The sequence below is a fragment of the Pleurodeles waltl genome, chromosome 6 (assembly GCF_031143425.1).
Source record: "Pleurodeles waltl isolate 20211129_DDA chromosome 6, aPleWal1.hap1.20221129, whole genome shotgun sequence".
In the NCBI taxonomy this organism is placed as follows: domain Eukaryota; kingdom Metazoa; phylum Chordata; class Amphibia; order Caudata; family Salamandridae; genus Pleurodeles; species Pleurodeles waltl.
In genome coordinates this window covers 1,447,320,524-1,447,341,032 of record NC_090445.1, presented here as the reverse complement: position 1 = coordinate 1,447,341,032, position 20,509 = coordinate 1,447,320,524, and the positions used below count along the sequence as shown (strand labels likewise).

At 41.0% G+C, this 20,509-nt stretch overlaps 1 protein-coding gene across 5 annotated transcripts in view; it reads left to right on the top strand.

Moving 5' to 3' along the window:
• Positions 1-270: 270 nt before the first annotated feature.
• Positions 271-20,509, top strand: part of MAPK8 (mitogen-activated protein kinase 8) — a 410,861-nt gene continuing 390,622 nt past the window's right edge. For 2 of the 5 annotated variants that reach the window (XM_069240890.1, XM_069240891.1), the window contains exon 1: positions 334-496. The gene's annotated coding sequence lies outside the window, so the exon portion shown is untranslated. Of the gene's footprint in view, positions 497-20,509 lie in introns of all 5 variants that reach the window. The other 3 variants (XM_069240892.1, XM_069240893.1, XM_069240894.1) reach the window with 3 other exon arrangements.

The window sequence follows — 20,509 nt, the reverse complement described above, 5'->3', positions numbered from 1 at the left end:
GGACGACTAATGGTGTAGGGTGTATGGTTAAGGAATTTGTATTTTGATGTGTACTGTTTGTCCTTAGCTTCTGATAGTTTATAGTAAAGAAAGCGAAGCATAATCCTCGCCTACTTGTCCTTAATAGAACTGTAAGGGTTGATGAAAAAACTACTTTTTTTGTTCAACTCCAACATTACCGGTCGTGTTTGAAGCGAGTAGTCTTTCTACTATACCTATGACTCCCCGCAGTTGGCTGGAGACTTGTCAACGCCGGAAACGCGCGTGCGCAGAACGCGGGGCACAAGACGGGAGCAAAGAGACGCTAGGTAGGTGCGCGCTTGAGGAAACGTCACACGCAACGTCTGTACGCAGATAGCGTTACCGGAGCAGACCCGTCAGCAGCAGCGGCCACTGTCCGTGCGGCGGAGAGTGACAGGTCGAGACCCCGCCCCCTGTGACCACGTGACCCCCGGGAGAATGATCCGTGAGCCGCCTGTGCGCGTCCCGGAACCCGGTGAGTGAAGGAGCAAAAGGTACCTAGTGGTGGGGAGGAGGACCCCTCTTGAGAAAGGCCTACTTGGGGGAGGAGGGAGAGGGTGTTGCGTTGTTGTGGGCGAGGCAGTGGCTGGAACTACTCAGCAGGAAAGGTACCCCGGGGTCCCACACACATCAAAGGAAGTGTTATAGCGCCCCAGCGAAGCTAGCGTGAACACCCACTGTAACGTCCAAAAACACTTGCTTCGGTCGTTTTTATGTTAGGATCAATATTTGCAGTACCTTGGTAGTGGTCCTGTACTCGTTTTGGGTCATAAAGGGAACCGTAGAAGAAGCAAATGAAGGTAAATGTGGCAGCACAACGAGCGACATAAGACAAAGAAAGTAATGTGATAAGCGACGACAGCAGGCGTATTTAGGATTAACAATTATTTGCTTGCATTTGTGTGTATTTTATTTTATGTAGAGATAGTTCAAGAATGATTAAACAGAGAACGGACAATTGGATACATTTAGACAGGAGAGAAAGTGAGTACTAAAGTTTCCCCAACTGATCCCTCAACGTGTTAGGGTATCCGAGACAGGAGCGACTATAGTACCTGCAACATGAGTACCTGAGACCGCTAAGTGTCCTGATGTTTGCACGGTGAAGACCGGATAACCACAGTGAGAAATGTACCGAATGGAGCTCCGACCTATAATTGCCCTGTATGATACCTTCACGCAGGCCTGGTTGCTTAAAACCAGCAAGTGGCGTTTGATTATTGTTCTGTTTGCTTTAATATTGCAAGAAAGGGTGGTCTGTGGCATGGGTTCAACATTAAACACACATAAGTGATAGGAGGAATTCTTGCAGTTGTTCTAATCACTGACAATCGATTGAGGTAGCCTCCTAACCTATCTTTTGCTCACTATGCCCCCTCAGTTTTGGACCCAGCTATGCAGATACCTTGATCTCAGCTACTCATGGGAACTGTCCAGCAGGGGCAAAAATGATTTGCGTGTAGGTGGGTCTAATCTAAGGTGACATGGTGGGCAGAAGAACTGTGGGTTGGAATGCTACCTCAGGCAATTGCCAGGTGATTAGACTTATTGTAAGTATTCTCCCATCACCTTCTGTGTGTTTGATCTAATGTCCTAAGTGGCCAAGGGTGTAACTGAACGTGGGTTCCTTGCTTACTGGGCCACTGGACCAAGATACATCCGACTGAAGAGCCTCAATAAGGGCGAAACCGGTCCTGGGTTGCTTGTGTTTGGTTCAGGGAGGACCTGACTTGACAGTGCTGACTGGACTGTTCCCACTAGAGCAGGATCAAGATTGATTTGGATATAGCTGGGTCCAAACTGAGGTGGCATAGTGTGCAAAATAACAATGAATTGCAATCTCTTCAATTACCAGTGGCTGAGACTAATTTAAGCATTCCTTCCATCATTTTCTGTATATTTTAGTAGGGGCTGAACATTCCCACCTATCATGGCGCCCTTAGTTCAAAAGCCATGTCGGCTTGAAGGTGTCACATGTTGCACGGGGCAACTTGGCACCTATGCAGACACTAAAATCAGACTCTTTATGGAACACATTGAAATTCAGAAACAGGAGTTAGTTCACAGAATAAAGTTCTCATCCTACTAAAGTAAAAAGGTCCTAAACAGTGATTTCTATATCAGTTCAAATGACCGGCTGATGTGCCCAATGAAGCCTTACATCCAGTGCATAACTGAAAAATTAACAGAGCTTCGTAATGTGAACCACTAATGCAGAGACTGAAGTCTAGCTTATACATTTTGGCCAGGTTTTTCACTAACCCCCTGCTAACGAATGGATCAGAATAAGTTCTCTTTACAATTTATATTACAATGGAGAAACCAAAGATAAATGTTTTGGTTCATTGAACACAAACCAGAAAAAAGCACAATAAATTCCTTAGTCATGGTTTTCGAAACACAACAACTCGCGCCACTAAAACTTGGAGCAAAATCGACGCTTTCAACATGGTGGTAAAATTTTTATCATTCCCTTTTATTGGCCTGTCACATGGCCATATATTTGGAGATGTATTGCAGTTGGAGAGGAAGGACATTCCAGAGTTTAAGTCCGTGAATGCAACAAGTTGTGACGCCACTGCTGCCCCATTCAACAATAGCATAAGTAACATGTTTTGTAACCAAGCAAGGAGACGTGGTAGGACAGAAGGAAACACAAATATCCTGAACAATGGATGCCCATTCACAAAAGAATGTCCTGTGGACACCATAAACTGACTTATGTGTTGGATAGCGAGGCGTTGTACTTGTAAGTACAAATATTATTTGCTAAATTTCTTGAATAATTGTCTCCATTCTCTACAATATCCGATTCCTTACTTTTTATAGTCCTAGTTTTGAGATTTTGAGTCTGTTGTGTTCATTTTGTGCCTTCTGCCATTACAGCTCTTGGCAAAACATGATTCTGCATCCTAGGGGAAAATAAACTTATTTAGAGCACATTAAAGGACAATCAGGTGTAGATACAGGGATTTTTATATAGTCTAGATCTTTTGTCCTCTATCACCCGCCTCATTTATTGGGCAGGTGTGCTGTCCTCGTTGTCACCTTTTTGCGTTTGTTTTGTTTTTTTACAGTTTAAATAGAGATGATGTAATCAAGTGATTTCCCCCCCCCCTTTTTTCTCCTCTCATTCCCTTTGACTTTTTTTTTTTTATTATTTTTTTTATTTATTTTTAAATTAAGCTCCGCTAGGCTTGGTGATGCAAACATACATCGCCATTGTTTGGTTTTGGCATAAGTAGAGCAAAACAACATAGGTTTCATGTTTTCTTTGGCGAGTGGATATATATTTTTTTGATGTTTTTGTGGAACTGCAGCTTCTCAGTTTTTATGGTCTCAGTCTGGATTTTAACCTGTTATGGCTAATTGGCCAAAAGTTACATATCCCTCCCACATTTTCCCCATTCACCCGCTGCTGCTTAAAATGAAACAGCAGCTTTTCCTCCAGTAAAGGGAGCAATAAATATCTTTCTATATGGAGCTAACAAGTGCATTTGAGTGCAGTTCTGGGAAAACCAGTTTCCAGAACATGTCAGTGGTAGAAATATATTTGATAAATCTTGTATGTAATCTCTCACTATATATAAAATATATATATATTCATTCACCCCTACACAGTGAATACATAAAAAGGTTTGGGAGTTGTCTTTGATGGCTTATTAAATACTCTTGTGCCCAGGAGAAGCTGCGTTGATTTCTCGTTCTGGCTAGTTTTTCTTGGATGCATATTAACATATATTTTGTGACATTATGTGGTTAGAGGTGCACTGAACCAGTGCTGTGTTAAATCACAATTTTATTTATGCGGTATACATGTATAGTTCATGCAAGAAGTATTACTATAATACCTAAATATTGTAATTGGACAAAAATCTGTAGTTCAAGATGTTTTTGCCAGCAGAGTTTGGTTTGTATTCTCATTAAAAAGGACACAGTTGCTCATCAAAATTCAGAACCTGGCTTAAAATAGTTGCAAGCGTGACACACACATTGCAACAACTGTGACAAATACATATACCAGACCATGCTTCAGAAACAACAGTTGCATAAAATATGCAACTGTGTAAGTGCTGTTAATGGAATACTGTTGCAAACAACTTGTAGATCCTACAAAGCGTTCTATGCAAAAACATGTTAATTTAATAAAAAATAAAGCTCAGTCACAAACAAACCCTGGCACACATCAAACAACAGTGTCTGCAGCTAACTTGTGCTGCAGTGTTCATAGTTCTGTGTGTGTATGTATGTGTATATATATTAAATCTGATAACAGTACAGCTGGTACATTAGATGGAAGAATATTTCCAACATAATTATCTTTGGTTTGAGGAAAAATGGCTACCTCAAGGCAGTAAACAGATGGTGCAGAAATAAGTGACTTTATGGCAGAATAAAGGAGTGAATTTTGTCTGTGGACCAGTAAATGCAGAGGTCTTCGGTTGTTGTCTGACTTGGCTCCTTTTCAGTGGCACAGAGAGCTATGATACACACATTGACTGCTTTGCGGGAAACAATTGCAGTTTGTGAGAGCAATTGGCTACAGTTTTTAGGGTCGAGCCTGCGTCGCATGCGCTTGCACATGCGTATCGCTTGCGAGACGTTTTAGGAGTTAGAAAAGGGCTTGTAGCCCCGTCCATGTCATGTCAGTGTCTTTCATTGGTTCATGGGCTTGCCTGTTAAAATGTGCTTGCTTTCATTAGTGGAAGGCACGCATACGTCATGCCTTTTCCGGTGGTTAGCCCTCCTCGAGCGCAGCGACCAAGTACTGAAAACATGTGAGGCTCGCTGTTTCCCACCAGGTTTGTGTAATACTTTTTATCTTTTGTTCGCAGCGCGATCTCGCTTGGCAGAAGTCGAGCGATTTGAATAATATCGACCCTGTTACATAGTTAATTGCACTTTTGCCAGTTACGTACATAATTGCACTTTTGCTGATAGGTTTCATTAGGAGTGAACTGTAGCAGCGCCATCAAGCTGTTTTTTTCTTTCAATGTGGCAAGAAAAATCCGGTTGGGAGTTTACAACTGGTAATAGCTGTAACTCTGACAAATGCGAGACTCTAGTGCATTACAAATGCTTGTTCCGCGATCGACCTTTCTGGTAGCACAGATTTGTATTTTTTTGTAAAAACCTTTGGTAATGTCAAGTTGATGTTAGTTGCAAGAGTATAGTGTCTAGGTGACCAAAGTTCTAAATTAAGCTAACTGTAGGATATTGTTTAGGAATAGGTAGGGTAATTTAAGCTGGAACATTTAAAAGTGAGGCCGAACAGTGCATGGGATCAGATTAAATTTGGTGTCAGGTGAAAATACATGGGATTGTGCTTGTTTTTAATCTGAAAATGAAGCAAATAGTATGTGGCAGCGTTAAGGAAGAATCTGATTGGATAAAATCATTTTGGATCATACCAATGTAACAGTTAAGAGTGACATTGAGATAGAAGTGATATTGTGCATTATATCTGCTGAACCTGGTAGCTAAGTGGACTAATGCATCATCTGCAGAGATATGATTAAACTTGGTGATCATAGGTGAGAATCCTGGCAGGTCCACTCCCACTTTAATTGTTTTGGGGGGAATAAAATGAGTACAGTTGAGTTGGATAACAACACACATCTGTTATCTGTGATTAGCACAGTAAAAACCACTTTAGGAAAAAACATGCTAACTGTTATCTTATTGTGAACTCATCACATCAGTGTAGGGGTTTATTTGTCATAAACCGAAAGCCTGTATTGAAGTTTTTATTGGATTCAAATGAAACCTCCCTTTTTAGGTCGAGCGTGCAAGCGCTCCGACGTGTTGTAATCTATCTGGGCTTTTAACCACGCCCACCGCAAGCCCATCACTATCCCTCGTTCATGGGCTTGCCTTTCAAAAATCTTTTGTTTTAATTGGTAAATGCTTTGTTTGTCCCTCCTTGTGGCAGTTTTGTTACCACGTTGGCCATGGACCCTGTTAAATGAATAGATGCACTTTTGCCAATACGTTTGATTGCAAATGAACTTCTTTTTCCTTTAGTGTCTCTTCTTCGCGCTCATGCTTATGATGGCCGTGGCCCTTTGAATCAGCTCACTTATGTCAAACGCTTTACTTTTCCTTTTATGTGGCAAGAAAAGTTCAGTCAGGAATTTACAATGCTAATAGCTCTAACGCCAGCAAAAGCAAGACCCATTGCATTGCAAATGCTTGTTTCATTGTGTGCACATTTTTTTCCCCAGAAACTGGGGAACCAATTTACTAAACAAACTGGAACCCACTTCTGCAGAGAGGTCTAAACGTAGCTTCACCTACTACATTAAAAGTGCTGTAGAAGTTAATTATTATTGGGTTTTGCTCTTCGGTTAGCACATTATCACACACTCCAGTTTCAATAATGGTTAGTGCACGTTACATTTGGCTGCCCTTTGACTGTGGCACAGAAAGATACAGAACTTTCATGAAGTTCTTGGAGAACCCTCTCAAGTTGCAAATAAAGGCATGCAGAAGTCCTGGGGAACTCTTGCCTAATTGTACGAGGCGTTAGTCGCACCTCTTCAGAACAAAGGCAAGACTAGTGAAGAATGTTGGCAAGTACCTGAGTCATTTGATGACACCGCAGAGAGTCTGTAATGAGCAGACTGCTTAAATGAAAGAGTTATTAGTAGGGAAGAAAAACAAGGCCCGCTGGCATAGGAAGAGTTGTGAGGAAAGAGCTTAAAAAATTAAGCAGTGAAAGAACAAGCCACAACAAAGAGCTAGATATTTGTGGATATGAGTGGCAAAAAAAGCAAACCAAGAGCCCAGTACATTGCCATGTATTTGCTTGTTTTCCCCTCTAATGTGTTCATCTGGTAGTCTGACAAAACCAATCTATTCCAGCTCTGCTTGTCAATTTAGACAAAAAAACTGCACACTGTTGCATAAGCTTGGTTTTACTCCTCCGCTCTCTTGTCATAGTGACCTACAGAGAGAATCTAGCATATGACTGTAGAGTGCAATTAGTCGACCAAATGCATGAGCTACTTCACTAGTCCAGGCTCTTGAGAGCGCACCATCAGCAATTCAAGAAGGCTGCCTGCTGTTGTAGTAACCCACTATAGATTGAAGTACTGTCACCATGGCAAGTGAGAGTGACTGCAAATAAACATACATGGGACCCCCAAGAATGGAGAATCTGGGCCTTTGGTCTGGATGCCTATTCGAAGTAGATTTTAAAGAGAAGACATGACCATCTGCTTACTATCTGAATTCCAATTTAAAGTTTTGTACAAGAAGATGGCCTTTTTAAATGTATACTAGAAATGCATGTCCATGTATCTGCAGTTGTTCCACAAAGTGTGAACAACCAGGCTTCCCCAGTGACAGTAGTATCAACATTTCCTTCAGCTGTGCCACAATGTTGACATCATTCAGTAGTTAGTTTCAGTGTGTTAGAGAAGTCATATCTTGCAGTTGTCAGGCAGGTAAGAAGCCTGTGGATGACATTTTATTTTTTAAGATTTGAATCAATTGTGATTGCAGAAGTCCGATGGAGTTTGCGATTTCCTGCATTTGTGTAGGACCCATTAAGCAAGGGGTTTCTTTCTTGCTGATTTTATTAGTCCCTAATAAAAAAAATTCTGTTTGTGTTAAGACGTTAGCTAAGAAGAGGTCTTTATATTTTCAGTAGGTAAAGTTCTCATGATCAATGCTCTACGCATAGTGAGACGAGAACGTGAGTATTTCTACCCATTCAGACCAAGTCAGAGATGCAAACGATTTGCTGACTAAAGGAAGCTAAGAGTATCCCATTATGACCTTGTTGCATTGGCAAGCGATGAGACAACTTTTAGTACTTTCTTATATTATGTGCATTGCCAATCTGAAGAGCTATTTGCTTTTTTTCTTTGGTGAAAGCTATGTGAACAGGTTTGATTGCTTTATTCATGCTATGTGATTTAACATGAAATTGTTTTCTCTCCTGTGGTCTCTGCCGCATTGAAGTCTGTTCACTGAACAGAGTTTGAACAGTATGAGGCTTTTTTCCTTTCGCTGTTTCAATTTAGTTTTGGGAAAAAAACTACGTTTTTCTGAAACCGTTTGGCATAATCAAACAAAAAGAATTGTGTGCTAAATGTTGCTGACAGAACTAGGCTATTTATTATTTCTAATGACTACTGTGTACTGTCTCTTAGGATATAGTTTTATTTTATACAAAACAGTTTCTTTGAATACTTTTCTTAAAACAATTTTGTTTTCTGGCCAGTGTACCAATGTATAGTCACTTTGCCACATTGCTGTATTAATGTGTGGTAGGCAACTCTTTCCAGTGTAATTAGGTTTCTAAGTAACTCTTGGCAGTTCGAATGGTTTATGTTGAAACTGTTCTAATTTCATGACAGCCACCTTTAGTTAAGGTTTCACTGAGACTGGAATTGAAGGAGAGTATAAATGGGAGCAGCTAGTGGAGGAGTTTGAAACTGGAAAATGGGATTTTTGTTGCAAAATAATTATTTTGTCACATCAGCTATATTCACATTTCCTGGATTTGAAGGAACTGAACGATCTAAGCGAATAATGTTATGATAGGGTATGAAGAAGTACCCAAACAGCAGTACTAAGAGGTTTGCTTCTTTGCAGTTATGTGACTTCAGTAGTTGTTGATGCTGCTTGTTGGAAGAGGATACATATTCTAGTAGTTGGCAGCTTTGAGGAAATTGGCTCCCAATAGAATCTGAATTGCAGAAAAGCATCTTTATCTGGTCATCATTTCAACAGAGATTTTTATATATATATATATATAGGGTGTGGAATTTATTAAAATATCTACTTGTTCAGGGGACAGGTTGCTTCTCAAATCTACGTGTCCTGTAAAAAGATCTACTTGTCCCTTTGGTGCCATGTAGTGTGGCGACAAATTATGGCAGCAATCTCATTATGTAAGAGCTCTGATAATAGCCTCTCTGATTATGCCAAGGCTACTACCATAATAGGGCTTGAATACTTGCAGTTTCAATCCCTACTGTTAGAATTTCCTTATTTTGCCACCTTTCTGCAGATCTGCATACTGGGGCTGGAGGAAGCAGTGAGCAATAGTTCCATGGCTGGAATGCCTTTGAGTCTGCAAACCTACTAACCTGCATGTTTTAAAGATTTTCACCAGCTTCTCTCTAATATTTTCCCATGATAAGGTTGTACATTTACTCCTGACAATGGCAGAATTAGAACTTCTTCCAGGGTTGGGAAGAAAGTGGCTGGAGGGAAAATGAACTTGCAAATGCTCAATAGATTTTCACATGAGCAAATCTACACATGCGTTTTTACCCATGCTAAAATACAGTTCACAAATATTTTATAGGGGTACGACATATACCATGGGTGCACTTTTGTGACTTTAAGAATTTGGGGCCACATGTAGGTAGGTTCAGATTTGCGACCCGCAAATTGCGAGTCAGAGTGACTCGCAATTTGCGAGTCACAAGTCCGAATGTAGGATGGTGTCCCTGACACCATCTGTGATTCACAAGCGCTTCGCAAATGCCCACCTAGTGAATAATCATGAGGTGGGTCGCAATGTGCGACCCCCTTGTGAATAGCGGCCCTCACAGGGATGGTGGCCTGCCGGAGACAGCAGACCAACATGTCTGTGACTGCTTCCTTAAAGGAAAACGAGATGCATTACAAAAAGGAAAAATGAAACGTTTTCGTTTCAGTTTTTCAGAGCAGGCAGTGGTCCTGCTCTGATTTTTTTTTTTTTTTTTTACAGTGACATTCACAATGGGGAAGGGGTCCCATAGGGACCCCTTCCCTTTTGCGAAAGTGTTTGCACCCATTTGAAATGGGTGCAAACTGCGATTGGTTTGCGCCTGCGTTCGCGGTCACAAAACAATCCTACATTGCACTGCGAGTCGCAATTAAGAAGGGAACACCCCTTCCTAATTGTGAGTCGCAAAACCGTTTTGCGATTCGGTAACCAGGTTACTGAATCGCAAAACTGGGTTTGTGCATCGCAATGTGCTTTTTGCACATCGCAAGCAGCGAAAGTCGCTGTTTGCGACATGCAAAAAGCTACCTACATGTGGGTCTTGGTCCCTAATTAGGTCTGGTGTTAACAAAGACATTTTGTTTTTATTAAACTTCTATTTCTCTCTCTTTCGGCTGGCTTTACTGTGAGTGATCGCATTCTGCTCTTCCACAAGGAGCATTTTGGCACACAAAGTAGTTTTGTTCAGTGTCAGGAACTACAGTGGCAATCAGTGACGTAACGAAACTGGAGGGTGCCCCTTTGCAAAGAACATAGAGCAGCCCCCTCTCCAGACTCACTCAGGGCAGGTGATGTGCTGAAGGGGCCCCCTGGAGAGCGGTTGTGGGGCCTTTGTTATGCCACTGGTGGCAACGTGTGCTTTTAGAGTTCAAAAACGTTTTTTTTTTTTTTGCCAGTGTTTGTTACAATGTTGAGGGCCTGGTAGCTCCCACAACAATAAAGTGTTACAAAAGCCATGCCAAAACAAGACATGCATTGATGAAACTAAAAGACTTATAAAAATATGTCAGACCAGTTGGCTTTGTTAGTGTTTGTTTATTTTCATGCTTCCCTTATTCGTGTTAAAAAAATTGTTACACTGATTTTCCATTAGAAATATTTTTGGGAAATACTAGCATGCATCAACACATTTTACTAAATGACACTTCATTTGCATCTAATCAGAGAGCATTCTGGGAGCATTATACTTAGCCTCATAGCCTAAACTTTTCAAACATGTGTATACACGTTTTTATTTTTTTTGTACTGGGACCAACGTCAGTAGTGAAGTGTGACCTTAATATTTATTTACAGCACTCACCCTAATAATGAAGGCTTTCAAATAATGAACCATAAATACAAGTTCAAACAGCATTATCTTTTGGAAACACATTACCTCAACTGCAGAGAGTTCCACTCTCTGTAAACAGGCAGCCAAAGGGTTTGTGCTGCAGAGGGTTGGGCCTACTTGTCCCAAGGACAAAGTAAACATAAAAACTTGTTGCCCTTGACCCCAAACAAGATGTCCCGGGCGATAGGAATTCCACATCCCTGATATATATATGCTGTTAATGGTCCTTTTCCTGGAATTGTAGTTCCCGAAGTCTGGATTTTTCATTTGTTTTCTATAGCACTGAATAAACTTCATGTTCTTTTTTCCAGTTGGGCTCAACATTATAAAATTAAATATTTAAATTGATTAACATCCAGTGTGACAGTAACAACGAGGAATGCCTCTTTAAGTTCTGTTTGGAATCTTTTTGGTAGAACATTATTTCATAGTCTTCATAAGTGAGCTATAAGTTTACTTCTGTCATGTTAGATTTTAATGCATAATTATCTTTTTATGATCAAGTTTTTGTATTGTCACCTGGTAGGTATTTAAATTTATGTTCATGACCTCAAAAAAGTTGCTAGGGTGATTTTAGCAACAAATTTGATAAGATTCTTAAGACTCATTGGAAAAAAACAAAAGTCACATGGGAAGGCTATCCTATATGCAGCCTTGAGCCTTTTCCACACTTGACTTACTGTCAGGATGGTAGAGAGCCAAAATGCACTATGGAAAAAAATGAATTATGGGGTTATGTATTTGTCCCATTCTGATAAATGTTTTATTAGTCAGGTGCCTGTGGCTGTAAATGAGACATTTGCTTTCATTCACCCTCCACCCCCTAAAGTATCTTAAATCATAACAAACTCATGGTAGGCTGATAATAATTTTGTTCATTGTTCTCCATTGTCCTATGTGGGAAAGTAAATATGTGACCATGAATCAGAGTCACAAATATACATATAAACACTGAGTTCGTAGTATGTAAATTAACTTAGCAGTAATTGGCGACAGTGAAACTTGTGACACACCTCCACCTTTGTGGTTCCATGTGAAAAAGCAACATCAGTTTAAATGGTTACAATAAAACCAACACGTTCACCTTAACATATCCAGGGAATTGCATTAGAAACTCTGAAGCTCTTGGTTTATGGCTGAAATGCAATCCGTAAAAGTTCGAAGAATGGATTTAACAAGATGCTCCTCACACAAGAACGCTGCTCAAATAGCAACATTTGTATGTTCTCTCCTAAGAAAACTGGGCAATGCTGGGACGAAAGCTGTAGCTGACTTAATGTTGCCACAGGTCACATATGAGTCCAGTTTCAGGAAAGTGCCTCTGCTCCACAGACAATAGAAATTTGCTGACTGATTCAGATTCAGAGGAAAATTAGGCTTTTCAATTATGCTGTAAGATGCATGTTGCAGAGTGGAAGGCTAAGTCTGAAATCCCACACCCAACAGCATCTTCACCGACATTATTTAGACTCCCCCTTGTCTGCAGAATCTCTGTTCTGAAATCAGTGAAAGCGGCACCCGTTGATCTCTATACAGTCCTTTTTTCAGCCTTGTAGCTTGTGGTAAAATGCCCTCCCTCATTGACGCATCATATAGCTTTTCAGTGACTGTGCTTATCCCCAGGGGCGTAGCTTGGCCAAGAATTTTAGGGTATGTGCTTATCAGAGGATTCCCAATAAGCAATGTGGTAGACCCAACTAAAAAGGTAGAGGGTGTACAGGGGCAGATGGGAGGGAAGTGCTACGAGCTTTGAACGGCACAGTGACAAAAAAAAATCAGATCATCACAAAAGTAAATTAGGGGACCAAAAGTATAAAAATGGCCATAGTGGCTGATGATGGAACACCATTAACTGTAGCGTTATACGTGCGTCAAGCACACCTTGAGATATAGAATTTTTATATATATATATATATATATATATATATAAGTACATATGGAGGCCAGTGCCAATCAGGCTAAGGCTATGCATCATTTCAAATTATGAGAACGATACAAGAGCAGTGGAACACCCTTCCTTCAGCACATATTCTAATATCCCAATTATCTTTTAAGTTTGAGGCAAGGGTAGCTTATGCATGCGATTTCTCTGTATGACTAACTTAGTTCCTACTAAGAACTGACATATTGCTCCAACTGCAGACTCTGGGTGACTGTAGGGAGCTCTGCATATTATGAAACCAACTCAAACAATTCTGCTTCTGGAAAGGCCCAGCTTAGAACACTGAACCAGTGCATTTTATAAGTACGATGGGTGATTGTGAAGAGTATGTGGCGCTACCGGTCAGTTCTCAATAGTAAACTCATTAACTTTTATTCCAAAAACCCAGATGGTGCACTTTTAGGGAAAATCACCCCTAAACCCTACTACTGATGATATATTTATCATCACTTATATTTATCAAAGATATTATAGGAAGCGTACTCGCTGCAGTTAATGGACGCCGGAATCAGGTAGGAGACACACTCGGAAGGATTTGAGCGTGGCGTTGGTACATATAAAGGGAGTTAATCACTGAAGCGGGTGGGGGCACTATGGATAGGAGCACGCTTTGATAAATACAGCACTCCGGCGTAAACACCCGTTGAGAGCATGAGGGGAGTGCATGGAACACAGTAGAGTTTGGGGAGCTAATTGGTGAGAAGACACTAGCTTTTTGGCTTTATGATTTGACACACTTGCAATTCTAAAGGTATATGCTATGATTTTACTTGCAGAAACTATGGTTACATGCAACATCTAATTACAAATAATACGGCTCACCTTCATTGACTAGATCAGAGAAGATTTCATAACCAGGGGCATTAGAGGAGATGTTTAGCAAGATACAGCGAACAATCGTATGGATGAGATTCTGATCTTAAGGATTTATAGCAAGGAGTCTGCAGGTATTGGACGTGGGCCCATAGTGGGTGCAATTAAGGTTTCACACTATACTGTTCTTAGCCAATCAATAGGTGCACACCTATACATGCATGTACCCAAGATTTCCATATGGATACATTTATTATAATTAATACAAACACTACTAATTGATAAGATGATAGATTATTGTTAGGAGCACAGTGTTTTTATGGGTGCACAACAACTTATTTCGTTGCCCACTTTTCCTTTCCGCTTCACTAGTTAGTAGTGACTATTGAGTACACTAGTATCCCACTCTGTGCACAAGAGGTGATATTGATTTGAATCAATAAGATTACTATGTTTTTTTAATATGGAAAGGCAACTTGCAATTGTATGTATTTGCAGCCCTGACGAAGTCACGGGGTACACCCCTGACGAAACACGTGCTGGTGGCAACTGGCAAAGGAATGGATGGAATACACGGTTGGATAACTGAATATTAAAGATGGACTTGGAAATGGACACTTATTGGATGTGTGCCTTTTATTTTATGAGTTACTGAACCAGTGCATATCTGATGCTCCCCGAGGATCATACATAGCTGTCATATGGCTGTGGTATCCAGTTATCGAATATTTGGCTCTGACACTTGTAGGTTGTTTTTAAAAATGTTCTTATGGACTCCGTTTTCAAAGTCAGTAGTGGTGATAGCTAGGACTGCTGAAGGTGTCATGCATGGCACAGGGCTACCTACAGCTATTCTAGCAGAGGTTAATGGCCATATTTTGGAAACCTACTTATGATCTGGACCATGATAACCAGTGTCAAAACAAGGGGACTTCTACTGGTCAATTAAAACTGAAAGCATAAACCAAAGAATATTGTATCATCCTTGCAGATGGTGAAATAAAATTGAATTTCTACAGGGACAAACGGGTAACATTTCTTTTAAGCGCTCCAGTCCCATCCTTAATGAAGCAGTATTAGTGCAAAATAAGTTTCACCATATTTTTCAACCACAAAGGTGGCTATGCGGCATGGCTAAACATAAAAAATAAACGGTGATAAAGCCTGTAGGGCACACATGAGTGAGACCTATTGGCTTTGCCAATGCTTATTCTTGTCTCTGCCTTGACCTTTCCTATAAAAAAAGTGTCCAGGAATGCCAAGTGAGCCGTTTCTGACATCTACCATTTTGGAGCATTCTTCCAGACATTCAGTCCATTGTAATCAGTAGTCTTTGAATACAGATTGAAGAAGTCTTCCTTTGGTTGGTGCCAGGCCAATATTGGGGGTGGAGTGAGTGGCACAGCGTGGTTGCAGTCTTTTTCCACTGTCTTGGGGTCTGTGCTACGGTGGTTAGCAAACTAGACCATGTACGTTCATTTTGCACTTGACTCTCGGGGTAGTGAGGGCAAAAAGTCTTCTCAGGAAAGTAGTCTGAGGAGCATAGACTCAACAGTCAAACAGCCAGAATAATTCAGTGTCCAACCCAGCGCTTAATTTAGTAAAAACAAACTAATGCTACAGTAGACAGACTACTTCAAAGTTTGATGGTGGGTTCAACTATAGGATTCTACAATCCCACGTATGAGGTCTACTCAGTTGCCATGACATCTGCAGGGCCCTGTTCCAGTTCTAGGTTGGCACAACATTCCCCCCCCCCTACCTTCCCCCCCCCCACCTTATCTGTGTTAACTTATCAGATACGGTCATGGTCAAAGATTAGGCACTAATCATTAAGCAGTTACAGGTTTGCTTGTTCATGGGTTAATTCATTCCGTTCTTGAGTGTTCACACTGACAAATAGTAACTTCTACCACAGGGTTTATCTTTGGGCGTTCAAGTCACAGTCTCTGTTTGTTGATCTTGGGTCTCGTGTTAGCCGCTCAGCAGAGATGTAGCTCGGCATGGCTCTGAATGGTATGCTATGCAGGATCGCACCGGCAACACCTTTGATGACTCAGGACGCAGACCGCAGCCTCTCTCCTCACTTGGACCTCTGGGATGAACACTGCAGCAGGTCGGACAGTGTGTGCTTGTATATGGCAGTTGCAGCCTTCCAGTTGTGGGTCAGTTTAATTACTACATTTGAGATTATGTCTCTCAGAGGAAGTGCTGCACGTAGGGCTCCAGCAGCACAAGTACTTTAAGCACGCTGCTCGTTTGCAGGACAGGACTCTGTTATTCAGGCTGGTAGTTTTACCATATGATTTACTATGGTTGGAGATCAAGACCACCTGACTTCACCCAACTTGCTTCCGCACCCGCTTTACTCCCAATGTCTATCTGCTGCTTCTGGGTGTTCCACGTGCTAGAAACTGAGCTGGGCTTCACCTTCTGGACAGACCTTCCTCCTGAATAAATTGGCCCTCTTTTTTTTTTTTTTTCCTTTCTCTGAAGCAAAGATGCTTCTAGCCACTAGACAGAGCTGCAGCATCAGGGCTGTTAGCTGCGCCTAGCAGGTAGTACAGAAACGTTTTACTTTTTCCCCCTTCCTTTTCCATCCCTCAGACTCATCTACGTCTGCCAGAATTTTACTTGGAAATCTATTCCCTTACAATGAATTTCTTTCCTGAAGGTCTGAATTGCTTTGTGCTCCCGTCATATTTAGGCAGTTATGGGAAGGAAAACTGCTTATCTCCAGCAGCGGTCTGAGACTGTTGGGTATATTTGTTTCAGTCTACAGGTCATGAAATGCTAGTGCATCATTGGCTCGTATCCTGCCTTAAAATGTTGGATGCTTCAGAAGCATTTATATGTGTAATGCCATATCTGCTCCTATGTTTTGTTTGAAATCTCAAACCCCTCATTTTGTGCCCCAGATTGTTTGGTAGCTCTCTCTATATGGGCTACAGTGCTTGTTCACGTTAAGGTACATTTATTTATAAAGCGCATGTTTACCCGAAGGTATCTTGGCGCTAGCTGAGCTGAAGCCTGTGCCCTACGCTCATTGCAACCGGCTATAAACATCGGCTCACAGAAGCTTAATGCTCATTTAGAGCTGAATAACCAAGTTTTGAAATCTTTCCTAAAAAAGAAGCAGATGGTTCATCGATTTAAGATGGAGAGGCAAGATTTTCCAGGTTTTTGATAAACCAGTCACAAAACTCCTTCCTCCCCAGGAGACAAATCAGAATTTTGAGACGGGTACATTCTTGGCTGCAGAGGTTCGTAATGTTCTAGATGGCAGATACCAGTTAAATTTATTTATTAGGTAGTCAGGATTTGAATTTTGGAATCCCTAAGTGGAGCCATGCTGCTCCGTTCTGCAGAACCTGCAGTTCGTTCAAGTATTGTTGCATGTTGATGTATAAACCGTCACAGTAGTCTAGTTTTGAAAGAATCATGGATGTCACTACTGTTTTGTGCAGATTGGACTGGATGAAAGGTAAGATCTTTTTTATCATCTTCAGAGTGTAGAAGGAGGAAGTGACTTAGCTTACTTGATTCCCTGTTTGTAAGACTTTTGTCTGTACTGAATTACTTTTAATTTAGACCTTTTGTGGTATTGTTTCAAAGGGAGGTAGTGATTGGGTAATGGTTTTGATTGATCTATTCATAGCTAGGGTCTAATGTGTGTGTATATAGCAGTCTATCCTACTTTTACCTCAAAAACTATCTTCCATTCCTAGATTGATCTAATTGCCCTTAAATTACACATGTCCTAAGTGTTAGACATTCTCTTCTTCTCCACCTCTCAAACCGCTCACTCTCCAGTGCTTGTGTGAATGCTGGATTAAAATAAGTCTGGGCAAATGGGCCTGTAAAAGTGGTGAGTCCTCTCCTGAATGCTAATTTGGCCCATAGTGTTAACAGAGATCTGGTGATTTTCTGAAACATAGACGTTTAGTGGGCGTGATTTCCTCTAGAGCCAGGGGATTTCCCATAGAGAACAGTTTGCCATATTGAGCTGTCTCCTCTCTGTTTCTCTAGCTGGCCATCCAGCTACAATTCTCAGTTTTACTGTTTATTAGTATTTAAAAAAAAATTAATGTTCACAAAACTCTTCAGTGACTAGCCTAGTTAAGGAAAAAGTATTTTTGGCCAAACTGTACGAAGAAGGGAAGATATCAAGGTTATCAGAAGGTGAAATATGTCAAAAACCCCTTTACACATAGTCTACATAACCAGTGTTCTGTCACCGGAACACATAATATATATTAAAGAACTTCTTACTAAAAATATACATTTCTTTGATGTTAAAGACCTTTTCCTTAAATTCTAGATAGATTCAGCGCAGAATCGCCCAAGCAGCATTATCAACCAAGCTACTAATCCACCCCACTTCTTCTGCATTACTTAGCCAGCTGTGAGGGTCCTGTCCAATGAGCTTTCAATCTCTCTCTGCTACAACCACTTCAAGCTGTATTTTAAAAATGTATCTCTCGGTGTAACTTGAGCCACCTGCTGCAAGCATTAATCCGTCCTGATTGCAGCATCACTTCAAAAAACGAAAATGACAGCCTTCCCTCATACAGTAGAAATGCAGTGAATACTGTGCCGAGGCAAGATCCTTAGTTGGCTCAAGATTGGTTCTGCCAAAACTCTTCTGAAACCCCCCCCCCCCCCCCCTGATTATGATCTATTTTACTGTTACCTCATACCATGTCTCCCTTTTTCTAGCAAAGGGCCTAGAGAGCTCTCTAACCACCTAACTAACCTATTTAATCTCCAGAAATAACCGTTTAGATAGCCTCTCATTAGAATTACAATGTTTATTGTGCTCCTGTAAAGAGACTGCTGTGATCCAGGTAATGGATGATATCTTGTGAATTCTCAACTCTTAACAGCTTGTGTCTCTTGATCACTCTAGGCTTGATAGTAGCTTTTAAAAAAGTTATTCAAAAGGCTGTGCTTGGTGCTCCAAAGATATCACGTCTGGCAGTTCTTTTTTTTTTTTTTTTTTTTTTTATAGCCGATTTTCTCTTTCCTTCAAGGTGCTCTCATTCAGTGTCCCAGCATTTTTCAATCTGAGTTCTAAATCTCTTTTGGAGAACTACCTTGTGGCATATCTCATTACCAGTATGGTGACTGTGAATGAACCATTATCATTTAAAATTTGAGTTCCAGTCCACCTCTCACCCTGCTATGAACATGGCCTTGTGCCGCCATGGCTAGGCTCTCTTGCTATATTTGATTAGAAGCTGGCTATCGTTGAGTGCGCTAGCTCTGTGCTTTTATCTCTACACAAAAGCCCTTATTGCCTCACAACATAGGTAACATTTCTAAGAAATATATTTCCTACTTAGGATACCAAGTGACACAATATTAGGCAACCCTAAACAAGATCTCAAATTTATACTTTCGTCATTAGTACTATTGCAACTAGATTGTGAACCCCTTAACTCTTGTATTCCCAAAGAACACCTTGCCGATTGTGAAGGCCAGTCTTTTGACTGTGACATACTTAGTTTCTGGCACCTTCAGTTATGCAACCAGTACTGGTTTTACTTCTAACCAGTAAGGCAATGTCTCATTACTTAGTGCTGTTTTTTCTCTTTTTGTTGATGTGTTTGGCAATCTGTAATGCACTGTTATGTTTTATGCCTACTACTTTCAATATGTTTTCGCTATGATTTTTGCAATGACCGTCATGTGAAATGAATACAAGGTATATCTCAAAGCACTACAAATCACAAAAGGAATATGTTGGTTTTGATGGGACAAGGATAAGCATGTCATTTCATTCCAGAGGAAGTAGAATCTTGTATACAGTTATTAGGCTTCTTCTATTGCACAAAGAGTGGTGATTTCAAAACCCTTAATTTCACAGGGACATGGCATTTTGTTTGTGGCTACTGCATAATTCATCAAAATTTTGGATTTCTTCCAGAGTTGCTCTAGTCTGTTCTTACCTCCTACTAATTGTTTCTCAGATCGACCAAGCATTTAAATAACTGTTCCTCAAACTACTGTTATATTTCACTCTGTAATTAGCACCCTCGTCATGAAAGGTAAGAAAGACCTGAACATGGAAATTGAAATAAAACTACACCGTTCATAATCCCTAAACTGCGAAGGTCACGACGTTCCTTGGTGCCTCTAGAATGCGGGTGAGGTGAACATAGTACCATCTACATTCAAAGAGAAAATACTTCATGTGCTTGCCCCAGAAATATTTTATTACTAACGAATAGTTGGGACCTATGTGAAATCTCCTCTGGGGTCCATGGTTTATTTTTTCTATTGTATGACGAGCAGCATGCACAGCCTACCAATGTTGCACTGTTGAAAGTTTAAGTGGTTAAGCTAGGTAAAAGAATTGTTTATAAAGGGGGTAGGCCAGCCCACACTTTCATTGGGCCCTTTCCTCAAACCCCATACGTCCACAGCAGACTTTCTGCCACCTACCCCCATGTCCCAGACTGAACACACTTACACCAGAGACTGCCTTGGGGGTAGGTAGCATCCCCCTGGACATGGGCAAATGCCCCCTCCCCCTAAAAATGTTAATGTTTCTGTCCCACTGGGTGAGACCAGGAGGGTTTGCCCCCGCTCTTCCCTCACCCAGGGTTGAAGAAAGGCTCCCCCTCCCCCCCCCTCCCCCCCCCCCAGACACCTCAGTTTATAATGAAGGGTGTTTCCAACCACCCCACCCCAGGGTGTGAGAACCAGAAAGCCCACAAGACACTATGGAATTATTTTGTGGCCTCTCAACTCCTAAAGGTCCCCACGGTCTTTATGCCATTTTATGGCCTCTCGTAATCTATCAGATTTCCATTCTATGGCAAGATAATATTTGTATTTATTTAATCTATTAAGCATAGTTTATACGTGTACGTCAGCAGGAAGGGGGTAT